This window comes from Anabrus simplex, chromosome 5 (assembly GCF_040414725.1).
Source record: "Anabrus simplex isolate iqAnaSimp1 chromosome 5, ASM4041472v1, whole genome shotgun sequence".
NCBI lineage: Eukaryota > Metazoa > Arthropoda > Insecta > Orthoptera > Tettigoniidae > Anabrus > Anabrus simplex.
The window spans coordinates 329384448-329398218 of NC_090269.1; the positions used below are offsets into that span (position 1 = coordinate 329384448).

Consider the following 13771-nt stretch of genomic DNA (forward strand, 5'->3'; position numbering starts at 1 on the left):
CACCTTCTTATCCATGATGATGCCGTAAGACATATTTGTGTCTGTGTGAGTTAAATCAAATGGTAAATATGTTTTAAGCAGACTGAATATGCCTGCTTCTCATTAAAATGTCTGTTTCCTCTGTGGATCAGTGGTAGTGTTGGCCTCTAGATCCCAAACTGAGTAGAGGTAGTCCAATTTAGAAGGGCGGTGAAAAATACATTGCACCTGTCCTTGTCTTACAAGGCTGGCATGTAAAAAGAAAAAAATCTCCTAATGCATCTGTAGTTGACCCAACATAATTAAAGTTGTAGGTTGTCCAACAGATCAGTTTCTTTGCCATCTGGTAGAAGATAATGGAATGTTGATATTGACACGGTGGCAGCCTAGATGGCATCTGATCAAAATGCTCGCAGAAGGTAGCAGAGTCCATGAGAAATGCTTATAGGATTATTACTCTGTGTGGCTAAGTATGTTAGACTAGTTATGTTTCGTTTGTTTTCTAATTAACAGTTTACATTTCAACTGAAGCATTGTCAAAGAATTGATTTCTCATGTAGCTATATACAGTCTCTTGATAATCAGCATTATTTTGTCACTTCTTGAAACAATCACGCAGGTGGCAGTTTCCATGCGTGTGCTCTAATGGTGATGGGATAAGGATGGTAGGAGCAGGTTTTGGGTGAAATTGGGAGCTTCTAGTTTGGGCCTCCATGTTGGTGTTTTTCTGAGACCTGTGACTACTGAGGAATTTGGTCCTGTGTCTGGGCAGGCGTTTGGAGTACTGCTCTCCACCCCACATTGGAGGCACTAGAGAATGTAGGCTTATGATGATTAGTTACCCTTTTGGTCTCGCTGGGCAGCTGCACCCAGCGAGTCACCGCACTTGCTATCAGAAAACTAATAATCAGACAATTACAGTTTGAACGTGGAATGAGCATTAAAACACTCATGGATGTAAGCAACAATGAACGGCCTGAGAGACGAGCATTAAAATTGAAATAATAAATATGGTAGTTCAACCTGTTCAATACAAGTAAATAAGAGATGTAGAGATTACATTCTTATTTAATTAAAAGTGGAAATGGTACCGGTTTCGACCCCAGTCTGGGTCATCATCAGCCGATTATAACTCGAAAAACAATGCATAAGTAAGAAAGAAGTTAACAGTCAAGTCCACACTATATCAGTTGAAGAGGCGATATAAAAATGATGGGGGTAGGCACTGTCAAATTCAGACGAAGTGGAATGTAAGTCAATTAAAGTAATGCGTAATCTTCCAAGCATCAGCACGGCACTCGCAATGTTTGGCACTGTCTCACAATGTTCACGAAAAGCAGAGAACAGTTAAATGAGCCAGACTGCATAAACCGTCAGCTGCTCGTCTGCGGCTTCTTCACGACTAGATCTTCATATTTGGATTGTGTTGTGACTTTGTGCCTGACGGTTTATGCAGTCTGGCTCATTTAACTGTTCTCTGCTTTTCGTGAACATTGTGAGACAGTGCCAAACATTGCGTGTGCCGTGCTGATGCTCGGAAGATTACGCGTTACTTCTTTAATTGACTTACATTCCACTTCGTCTGAATTTTACAGTGCCTCCCCCCGTCATTTTTATATCGCCTCTTCAACTGATATTGTGTGGACTTGACCGTTAACTTCTTTCTTACTTATGCATTGTTTTTCAAGTTATAATCGGCTGATGGTGACCCAGACTGGTGTCAAAACCGGTACCATTTCCACTTTTAATTAAGAATGTAATCTCTACATCTCTTATTTACTTGTATTGAATAGGTTGAACTACCATATTTATTATTTCAATTTAACTGTGATACTTTTCAATACGGAACAATGAAATTTTTATCTTTATATAGACGAGCAGTACTCATGAGCTCCGTAGATTGGGTTGGATGTTGCCGCCTGGGATAAAACCAGATTGTCTATGGAAAAGTTGCGAAGTTTAGCTCAGACTGCACATTCTTTTGGAAGGGAGGAAGACAAGACTTGTGCGCATGGTGCTGGGATTGCTGTAAAGATACTAATGGTAAATACCCTCCAGATCACTCCCCCAGCAGTCAGTGAATGGCTTATGACTCTCCTTATATCATTCTTTGGGGATATTTTCATCACTCATCGTCTCATATGATGCCACTAGCGGATGCTGTTGAAGATATTAAGAAAGTTCTATCACCAGTTGAGCACACTCATCAGTGAAGTATCACTCAACCCTTTGAGGCCTGAAAGAAAACTATTGGTGTGAATTTTTGTTTATACAAATAAATTTAGTTTACTGTATAATCTTGAATACCATCCGCACAGTTCTTTAGAAAATATTGATTCCAAAGTTGGGTGCGGGTCTTATTTAAAATGTTGGGAAATTTATCTTTCCGAATGCATGTAAATCGGGCATCACCGTTGGAGCGGCTTGGCAACAGTGCTCTCTCAGTGTACACTACTTTCGCGCTTGGCGTCAGTCTCACGCACATTCATGGAGTATCAACATGAGTTCCTCAAAGCGTTTACGATCTTCTACTGCGAGTGAGAAACTGAAAGTAGTTTGAGAAGCCGAAATTATTGGAAATCGTGCCGCCAGCAGGATATACGATATTGGCGAGTCGTGTATTCGCGTATGGAGAAAGAAAAAAATGTGCTATTAACATGTAGTGGTGATCATAGAGCTGTTCATGGACTGAGTGTACATTTTCCACAAATTAAAAAAAAACTAACTTTATAACAATGTGACAGAAAAGCGGGAATTGGGGTATGGTGGGTCAACCGAAATGTCAGCTAAAGGCATTAGAGATCGCAAAGGAACTTTCATCGGAAGGGTTTAAGGCAAGCCGAGGATAGGTTTGTAATTTTTATAAAAGAAAAGCGTTGAGCGTACGAAGGCGTATCTCATTTTCAGAGTCTTCCTATTGTTGTTTCAGCGTCGCATAATTTGGTTCCAGAAGGAAAATGCATATTTGTTTTCCCAAATTGGCAATGCAGATCAGACGTCAGTCTACTTTGAAATGCCAGTGGACAGGACTGTGAATGTTAAGGGTGCAAAAAGTGTTACCATTAGAACAGGTGGTAATGAAAAACAACGGTGTACGGTAATGTTGTGTATTCTCGCCGATGGAACCAAATTGCCGCTGTACATTGTTCTCAAGCAAAAGACACTTCTTAAAAATCTACTCGCTGGTGTTATCGTCAGATCTCAGAACTCCAACTGGATGGGCAGTTCACTTGTGGAAGCCTGGGTAAAGTGTGCCTGGTAACGTCGCTCTTGTGCATTATTGGGACAAAAGAGCTTGCTTATTCTCGACAGTTACCGCTGCCACACATCAGATGCTGTGAAGAAACATATAAAGGATGGGAGAACCAATCTAGCAGTATTCCGGGCAGGATGACGTCTATGCTACAGCCACTGGATGTCCGCGTGAACCGTCCATTTAAAGCAGCCTTGAAACAGTTCTATACAGAATGGATGGCGGCTGATAATCACACACTGACACCAACTGGTAGCATTCAGCGCCCGGAAGTTCAGCTGCTGTGTTCGTGGATTTTGACGGCATGATATCATATCCCTGGAGACCTCATACGGAAGAGCTTCAGGAAATGTAGCATTTCTATTGCTATGGATGGCAGCGATGACATTTTGTGGGAAGGTGATGGTGATGAAAGTTCCGAAGTTGGTACTGATGATGATGATGAATGAACTCATTGGATATTGTTCTGGAAATGTTTACTTTTGTTTGTATTTTTTAATCATTTGATATGTGGTAGTAAAGATTGCAAATAATTTTGACTTTGCTTTTGATAAAATTTTGTTCTTTCATAATAAGGGTGCGGGTCTAATTTGGTGGCGGGTGATATTCAAGATTATACGGTATTTTACAAAATAAATGTTATTGTCTGTGTGGAATGATTTAAAACAATTAAAATCTTTGTTCAAACACAGGTATACATTACATTTCTTACATTGATTAAGAGTTTCGCTTTTATAGTCCTCTCGGTGGCAGCACCTTGCCGTCAGACCTGAAAGAAAAATGGAGGTGTGAATTTTTGCTTGTACATCAAAAACTTACTGAAATGCTCTTACATATGTTTACAGTTTATTTCACCAAATAAGAACTATCATCTGAAAAACAGCACCCACGCAATTGTGCATGTCAGGACTTACTTCAGTCCTTACAAAATATAAAATAATCAGCTCAGTACATGTGAATGTACAAATGTACATGATCGAATGATCTATTTTACATTGTGGAACGAATTAAAACAATATCTTACACATTACATTTCTCACGTAGAGTAAGGCCCGGTTGTATGAAACTTTTGATCTGAGTTTAAAGAGGAAAAATGGCTGCCAGTCAAGTTGAACTTCGATTTTCCGTTGTATAAACGCTAACCTAAGATCATCTCGTCTTGATCTAAGTTCAGATTTGACTGCCGAATATTCGTCGGTTAATCTCCTTGAACTTAGATCATTATCATTCATATTAAACATTGAACTAGACCTAAAGACTTGAGAAGTGTTTCCTTGTATCGTATACGCGTAAGAATACCGTACCTTAATAATATCGAGGTGCGTTATAAATGTATTGAATGCTAGTAGTTAAATAATGCTAAAGATCGCTCGATTTTTTCAGAAGTGAGGTTATGTGAATATCATATAAACAATAGCCTACTGCTATACCAACATGTTCTTACTTAGTTTTCTATTATGTTTCAAGTTTACAAAACAAAGCATATATATTTTCTTTAGCAGGGATGTCAGATTATTCCGACTTTTCGTCTGATGAAGAGTTGATTTTACAACGAGCTCCTCGCGTCTTTCGGCACAGACGGAATCCGATTAATGAATTGTGTGAAATGTTCAAAATAAGATTTCGTTTATCGAAAGATGTTGTGGAATGACTGGAACTAAAGTTAAGGGACACACTACAAAAACCTAGTCAAATAAATTATCCCCTGTCACCCATGTGTATGTTCCTAACAACTCCATAGGATTTATGCTACAGTAAGTTTTCAAATGGTTGTTGGAGAGTTCTTTAACATTGACAAGTCAACGGCTTTCTCTTTCAATTTTGATGTCACCATATAGGTTCTTTTATTTTATATTATATGTTTGTACCTTGATAGTACAATATCCACCAGATCGCCCTTTTCTTTCTGTGTGAAGTTCCTTCCATGTTTACTTCGCGAGATTACAATATTATCTTCTTCTCCTTTTTCGACAGTCACGGCAATTTCGTATTTCATTTGTTGACAGTCACGGCCAGCTCAATCCCACTATTTAAGTATTATCCAACGGGCCGAGCTATTTCGTATTTCATTTGTTTTGCGGTGTTGCCACGTCCAATTTTTTGAACTCCGATTACATTTGAACTACACATGTGTAAACAGAGTTCAGTTTTATACAACGCGATGAAGTCGTAATCTCAGTTCATTTTCAGAACTAAGTTCTTAATTGATCTCCAGTCAGATGTCTTTATACAACCGGGCCTAAGAGTTCTGCTTTTACAGGCCTTTTGGTGGCAGCACCCAGCACTCCCACATGCGTTGCCTGTAGGGCAACCTAGCTCACACAGTTGTGCATAACAATATTCAAAACCTCATGGTATTACGTACGATGTATGTTCGCAATTTACGTTCACTAAACTATTTTCATACTTCATTGATTACATTCTGATTTTCAGTGAAAAGTATAGATTAATATGCATACCTACCAACCCTTCCGATTTACCTGGAAACTTTCCCGTTTTTAACTCATTTTCCGACTTATTTTTACTTCCTATTTTTGACCAATATAACCTCTAGTACGGCCAATAGTCTTCCCTTAGGATCAAGGATAAATTCTTATGTGCTTGTGTAATTTACGAAACCTCATTTTCAAGCGTATTTATTTGATGCTTTATTTCGTGAGTGCTTCGTGTTTCGGGCCAATCGTCCTGCAAGCAAGACAGGCTAGCGCGCGGTAGCGACTCGGTTAATCGGGACGAAAGAATGAGTGTGTTATTTTATTGTTCGCGCGCTGTTAACATCGTTTCTGTGCGTAGTCTCGTCGGAGTTGTAGGCCACGTGTTTTTTCTTGCATTTCTATGCCCCCCCCCCCCCTCTGTCATAGTCGTATGTTAATGTACGGGACATGTTTTGTATGTGGTAGTTTCACGTATTTAAATGCATGATGTTAATGAGTTGAATGTTTTTAAGGGGGTTGTGTCGGTGACGGTTTCTGGTATTTTCTTTTCTCGTTGATGGTTAAAAAAAATATAACAAACGTTATCTCCAAGTGTTCAGAGATACCTATAAATTTCCGTTAATGTTACCGTCTGACAAAGGAAACTACCGTATTTTCTCGCGTAATTAATACCCCTGCATAATTTACGCATCCCTATATTTTTGGGACCAAAGTGGAGAAAAAGAAATGTTGATGTAGGCCTATTTGATGCATCCACAACTTCGAACATCCCCATCACGCAGCTCCGGGTGGATTTCGAAATAAAGATATCAGCTACTCAAGTAGCAGGCTTCCTATTGCGAAAGCGGGCATTCCAAATACAGGGCAACATGCTGTTAATAGTCGGAAGGAAATCCCACTGCACTAGTTTCAAGAGTGTTTCGGGTACGGGACATTCTGTGATCTCAAAAATGTTTCAGTCCACAGTATTTGAGTAATACTGCATCATACAGACTCGCAGTGATCAGTTACGCAGAAACATAGGGGAATAGGACAGCGGGCAGCAAGTATTCAGTTTCCAAATAAAAGTGTGCTGCCACTGTAACAGAAGTGCACTTCAAGCGGCCAACAAGTCTTGCTCGCAAAGCATTTCACGGACCAAAAAGCGGCTAGTTTCCGCAAGTAGAGGAGGATCTGCTTAAATATATGATTTTGTTACTCAACGCTGGATAAGCCGTTTCTCGCTAAATGCTGTGTTTTAAAGAATGAGAAATAGCCGCTGTACATGGAATCAGTGTCTCGGATTTGAAGGTTAGCCGAATCTTGATTAATTTTATGGAGAGAAATGGACTTTCTCTTTGAAGGACATCATTATGTCAAAAAATGACGAATGATTTCAACCATTTTCATTGTTTTGTGATTGAGAAGCTTAAAGTGAATGAATATTTGATCTCCCTTATAGGAACCACAGGTCAGGCGCCAATCAGTTTCCACAAAGTCGAACAATCGATAAGAAAGGAACATAGTGTTATCGTACGCGTTACCGGAAGCAAGACACAACGATGTACTGTAATTCTTGCTGTAACAGCTGATGGCAGAAAGCTTGCACCTTACATTGCTCCAAAACGAATGCCAAAAGCAAAATTTCCGCGAGTGATCCAAGTTCATATTCAAGAAAAAGTGTGGATGGACACGTCACTTGTACAAGATTGGATACGAACGGTTTAGGGTACTGTAGCAGGTTCCCTCCTTCGATGCCCAGCCCTTCTTGTGTTGGATAGTTTTCTTTTTATGCCGGTATGTCATTGTTATGACATAACATGAATTGTAGTTCATGTTTATTTCAGTTCAGGTCGTATTGTTATTTCAGTTCAGGTCGTATTGTCAGCTCGTGATGGGAAGAATATTTTCCAGTGTCGGTACTTCAAACCCACGTGTCTGTAACTTACCTGATGCACCCTATTTGACTTTATAGAAAAAATCACACGCCAGAGTTTTACGCCAAATGACGATAACTGCAAATGAGTTGAACCAAATCTGTTTATATTGCATTTGATGTATCTTTTACATGTAAATGAATTGTAAATAATTTATTAATATCTGAATTCCTTCAGTAATTTACGCATCCGAAGTTTTGGCCTGTATTTTCCTCAAACAGTGCGTTAATTACACGAGAAAATACGGTATTATGCATTTTGTTGCGTGTATCGGTGTGACAAATATATTAATGATTAATTTTATGAAGAGAAATGTATGTGTCATAAATGAGAATGATTTGGTGCATTTTCTTGTAACCTTTTTTGTTTTCTTAGTTTAAGATTTTAAATTTAATGGAACTCTTTTTTTCCTGCACCGTGGTGGTCAAGCCCTAAATAAAAACAACTGAAGTACATTTTTCTTCTCCCACACAAGCACTGCAGTCCGGTCTAGCGCCAAGAAAACATGAAATTTGCTCAGACGTAAATAAAATACGAACCCGCACAATTGTGCGTACACGGTCCGAAAGGGTTGAGAACAAGTTTTTGTTGCTTGGCAATAGGTCAGGTCAGGATCATCCTGCTGCCATATGTGACAGTGGACTGTTCTACCTGAGACTGTCTGGCTGAGAGTCAAGCGGCCATTACCAAACTTGACATCCAAAGAGGGGATTAATGGCTGATGTTTGAGAGAAGCCCTTTGGGGGCCAGGTGAACCCTTTGTTTAGGAAGTTGCACACAAATTCACCGGAAAGGAGAACAGGGTCATTGGTTTTGATGGCGGAAGAGAACCCCAGTCCCAGCGCTAGATAAAACTGAAAGACTTTCTCCTCTCAGCAACGTCCATACTTCAGTGAAGCGGATGCAAAATCATCTGTACTCCTGAGGTGTGGCCTAATGTTACACCTGGCAGTAGCTATGAAATGCCTCTGGAAGTGGCGACCCCACCTTTATTATGATATGGTACTGCTAAACTTGTCTTGGAAAAGGTTAAAGCGTACCCTGCAAGTGACGAGCAGTTCCTTGGGTACTGGGGGAACTGTGAAAAATGGACAACTAGTAACCAACATCATGAAGGTGGGCATAATCAACCTATGTCCCTGACAGGAAAGGCAGAAGTGGTGAATTTGAAGGTATAGAAAGGGTTTGATCAAAGTTATGGAAGGGAAAAGAAAAGAGAATGAGGAAGGTAGAGTAAAACCTCGTTTAGTTAGACATTTCTGCAGGGGACAACAAAAAAGAACGTGTTAAGCAAGAAAACGTACCTGAATATGCGAATAAAATCTATCAAATAGGGATTTGGAAACACTAAATACAATTTTTTCAGACGCAAGGGCATTTTACGCTGTGCATCCACGGGTGCTGTGTAAACTATATCTACCCTTTTTAAAGAGGAGGGGAAAGTAAAAAAAAAAAAAAAAAAAAAGAGAACAAATATGGAAACCTTTTCTGCTTGGGCTTGTAAAATGACTGCACTGAAAATTGTGCAAAACGCCTGAAAAACACCAAACAAAAATTATAAAAACATGAGCACGGAGGCCAATAAAGATATAAAGTATTATTGCAGGTCACACTCTTTCTAAAATGAATGTTAGTAGAAGCCTTTTATTTCGGAGGAGTGGGTTATCATTTTCTCCTCACTCTTAGACAATGAATTGGAGGTTCCACTCGGATCATGTGCGACTGGCATGAATCACTTCGGCCTTCATTTTGAATAAACTTCGACCAACTCAAATGATAGTCGAAACTCAAAGGTGCGAGCTCAATGTTCGCAACCTCTGCGCGCTTAAAGATGTGGCCATCAGTCCACTTTCTTATATATTTTAATTTTGTGCTCATTATTGAGTAATTTCACAACTTAGCCCACGAGGGCGAAATGCAGGCAACCAAGAATGAGTTAGCTGGAAAATTTATAATGTCCAATAATGGACCATTATATTGGTATTCTTTCACCGTGTTCACTACTGACAACTCACGATGGTAATCACAACTCGGTCACGCCTGAAGCACAGAACACTAAAGAGCGAGATCGAAAATAGCTTCCAAGTCGCTCACACTACCAAACATGCGCGTAGAGGTATAATTTTCAAGAAAAGTACATTGTGAATCATAAGTTTGTGTTTAGAATATTTCTTGCATTTTTGAAGACTGAAACCATCGTAAACATATAAACTGAGCATTTTGTCTTCAAGGATTTAGGTTATAAGCGTAAAAATCATGTCGGTGAAAGATGTATGAATGAAATAACATGTTGTAGTACATATAGGATTTTGTCGGGACCACTGAATAAAAACATTTTAAGTGTAGTAAAACGTATAAAAGAAGTTTCACTGTAGTTCGAGAAAGACAAGGTCCAAGAAGAGATGGTAGAGCAAATGGTGCTAAAGAATTATTTGATACATTTTTTATTCCAGAAAAAAAATGCACATTCTACAGCATACTAATAAAAAGGCTGTCATCAGAAATTTGTCACCAGTTACTGAGAAGGAATCGTTAACTTATATAGGGCTTCTTACTGTGATGAGAGCTAACAAAGACAGTAAGGTTGATTACCACGATATGTGGTCTACACTGTATGGCCGTCCTGTTTACTCTGATACCATGAGCTGTAGTAGATTCAGAGAAATCTCCAAACTACTTAGATTTGATGATAAATTAACAAGGGCAGAACGTGTTGTCTTTGTTTCGGGAGAGATGTCCATTCAAAGTTTTTATGAAGGAAAATCCTGGTAAATACAGAATTTTGAGAAGAATGTCGTGTGATGCTGAAACAAGGTACATTCTAAAAATGGAAGTGTACACTGGGGAAAAAGGAAAATGAACCCAGAACTGGAAGGGGTCCTGTGGCATTGGTCTCTAGGCTTGTAGAGCCTATAACAAAGTCTGGTAGAAATGTGACAACAGACAGGACTACGTATCTGTTGAAATTGTTGAGACATTATGGAATGACTTTCACCTTACTTCAATAGGTACTTTGCAGGCAAATCGGAAGCATATAGGTATGTTTGCTTTCACTGACTGATTCTAACAGTCCACCAGTGACAGATGCTTCCCACATTGTGAAGGAAAAACCTAAAGATAATCTCATTGTGCTTTCAACCCAACACACAGGAGAAGATGAAGTGACGATGACGAACATAACCCTGATATGGTCTTATTTTACAACAGCCTCAAAGGAGGGGTTGACAAGATGGCTAGGAACTACTCCATGAAAAGAGGAACAAGATGGTGGCTGCTGTCTACAGTAGAACCTCCATAATTTGAAATCGGTTAATTCAAAATCTCGTCTGATTTGAAAAATGCTGAGTGCAAATGGACTTACGGTTTTAAAGGGGAGAAGTGCCAGGCAGGAAATTGCACAAGGGTAGGGGTCACTACTGTGTTGCAATGCACACGGAAGCGAGAGATTTTCTTCCCTCATCATATGAAAGTTTGATAAACCACAATGTTTTAAGGGCATTGGGCAAGGCATCTAAAAATGCAAACGGTACAGTAATCCAAGAGATTAAGCATTTGCACAGGAGAGCCACCATAATTTCTCATCTTTGAATTTTTTTCTTTCATTGTGTGTGGTATGTTTGCCAGTGTTTTAATCCAAGTGCATTATTTGAATACTGTAAATGCACCTTGTTGGATACATTTCAAAAATAGTGTTTTCCATAGTATTTGAAATGTTTAAACTGAGAATTAAGGTGATTGCATGCCTTAATGGGTCTTAGACTACTTTGTGACGCGGCAAGAGTTGGCATTTCTGCATTACGAGAGAAGTGCCATGGCAGGAAATCGTACAAGGATAGAGTCCCTTGCCGATGGAAGCAAGAGAATTTCTCCCCTCATCATAGAAAAGTTTGATAAGCTACGATGTTTTAAGGGCATTGGGTACTTTCCATGCAAGTATAAGGCTTCTAAAATGCATAGTTCGTAATCCAATGAATAAAGGACTTGCACAGGAGAGCCAGTATAGATTTCTCCTAGTCGTTGAATAATTTTTTCTTTAAAAAAAAAATTTAATTGCGTGAGGTTATGTTTGCCAGTGAGTTATCCAAGTACATTATTTGAATACTGTAAATGCACAGTGTTGGATGACTAGATTTTGGAAATAGTTTTTTTGTGGCATTTGAAAGGTTTAAACTGTGAATCAAGGTTAATTGCATGCAGTAATGGGTCTTAGAATATTTTGTGAATTATGAGTTGGCAGTTAATTCAAAATCATGTAATTCAAAATCCCTTTTTTGCGTCCCAACGACTTCAAATTAATGAGGTTTTACTGTGTGTTCTTCACAATAATTGACTGTGTTTGCATAAACATCTTCACACCGTTCATTAAACATTTATTAGTGCTAAGGGGGATGTAATGGGCTGGAAGCCGGAAAGTGCACTAAAAGTTATGGCAACTCTGCCAAGTTACATTAAGCGAGGAAGGTGCTTTTGCTGTGTCCAAGTTGTAGCAAAAAAAAGTGAAAAGTGGTAAATTAGGGAAGTCCAAGGTTGTGTGTGGCAAACAAAGCAAGAAAACTAATCTGTTTACAATGTGAGCCTGGAAATTACACTTACTGGAAAGAGGTTTGTGTTTTATTTGTGTTTGTAATTAATACTTGAGTGAATTTAATTTCAGTATAATCCGCAATTATGACATTGTTTAGAATGGGCCTCAAGCCTTTCTCCCCCGGGTCCTCTGTGTAACGATCAAACCTTGGTCCTTGTAGGTTTAAGAGTGCTCTTATCTACTATCGTCACTATATTCAAGAAAGGCCACCACAGTGTTTGTGGCAATTTTATGGTATATCGCTGCTGTCCATAGCAGTTCCAAGAAAAATGCAGAAAATGGCAGCAACTTCTCTACTTATTGTGTTAGTGGGGGAAAAGTCCTTGGATTTTGTCCCAAAGCCTGCTACGTGTGCAGTGTCAACACTTCAGTTGGCGCAGTTCGAACACTACATTATAGAATGTCCGGTCAGGTTCTCCATCAGAAAAAAATCTTTGATGCTTTGCCTATCACACACATTGAAGCAACAGTGTGTACTAGCCGCAGAGTGGGGCCAGCGACGTAATGTCAAGGCCTTTAACCCTGGACAGGTGGCGCTTGTTGATGCATGAAAGGTTGCATGGAGTACTTTTTGGCCACTATGACTGAACTTGCTCTAATACCAGAATTACTCACTTTTATGTGTCATATATATTAGGGTTATTAACTCAGTTGCATGATATTTTATCAAAAATAAATGCTTATATCCAATACTAATTAGCTACAAAACATTTATGAATGTTATAAAAGTAAAAACTTGACATGCAGCGGACTAATCTTTATTAAACCTCTTATCGTGCTGAATTTCAGCTGACAGGCTTAGATTCTGCTAAATACATTATGCTATTCCTGCAGTATATCCAGGGTGGTGAGGAGGGGTCCTTCCAAAATTATTACGCTGCTGGAAATACAGTAATAATCCTCTTCGTGACAATCCATATCGTGATAAGTAATTCGTTTGAGAGTATAATTTCCTCTTGACACTTTCATTTTTCAGGTTTGTACAGTTCACGAGTTGCAACATATGAATTTGTGAAAAAAAATTGCTCCAGGCTTTTTCAAGCGATGATGCACTTCTTGCTAAGTGTTTCACTCCCGGTAAATGAGTGATAATGTTGTGGGTTCAAGTATGCAGGTTTTTAGGAGCAGGAACTTTTGTCCATTTTGTAACACCATCCTTTTTTTATGGTCAAAAACCGTTTATAAACAGATAAATCACTAATATTTACTACTTCATTAGTGCTCTGTCTCATATCACTGACAGTCTACTACTTCTAATTCATCTTCACTCACTAGAACTTTTTCCTTTTCCACAGACTGTAAAAGAGCCCTTGCCTCACACTCTTCATAATCCATTTCAGCAATAAGAGATTGACCAAATCAGTTCCTAACATGATTACACAAGTAACTCGCTGGGTACACTCAACATTTCTGCTGGTGTTCTTCGAAAAATGGGACTGGTGGTGCAGGGATCGAGACACTTTATTGCACCGCTTGGCAGTAATTCCTCTTTCTAAGAAAGAAAACCCTTCACCACAATGCTACTGCCTCACACGTAAGGCAAGGAATGTGAGGAGAGGTGTGTGACAGCCAAGGGCTCCCAAGTTTTAATATAAGCGCAATC

The 13771-nt window shown here is 39.2% G+C and overlaps 1 protein-coding gene across 2 annotated transcripts in view; it reads left to right on the forward strand.

The window, feature by feature from the left end:
* Positions 1-13771, forward strand: part of aub (aubergine) — a 322859-nt gene that overhangs the window by 286020 nt on the left and 23068 nt on the right. The window lies entirely within an intron of this gene.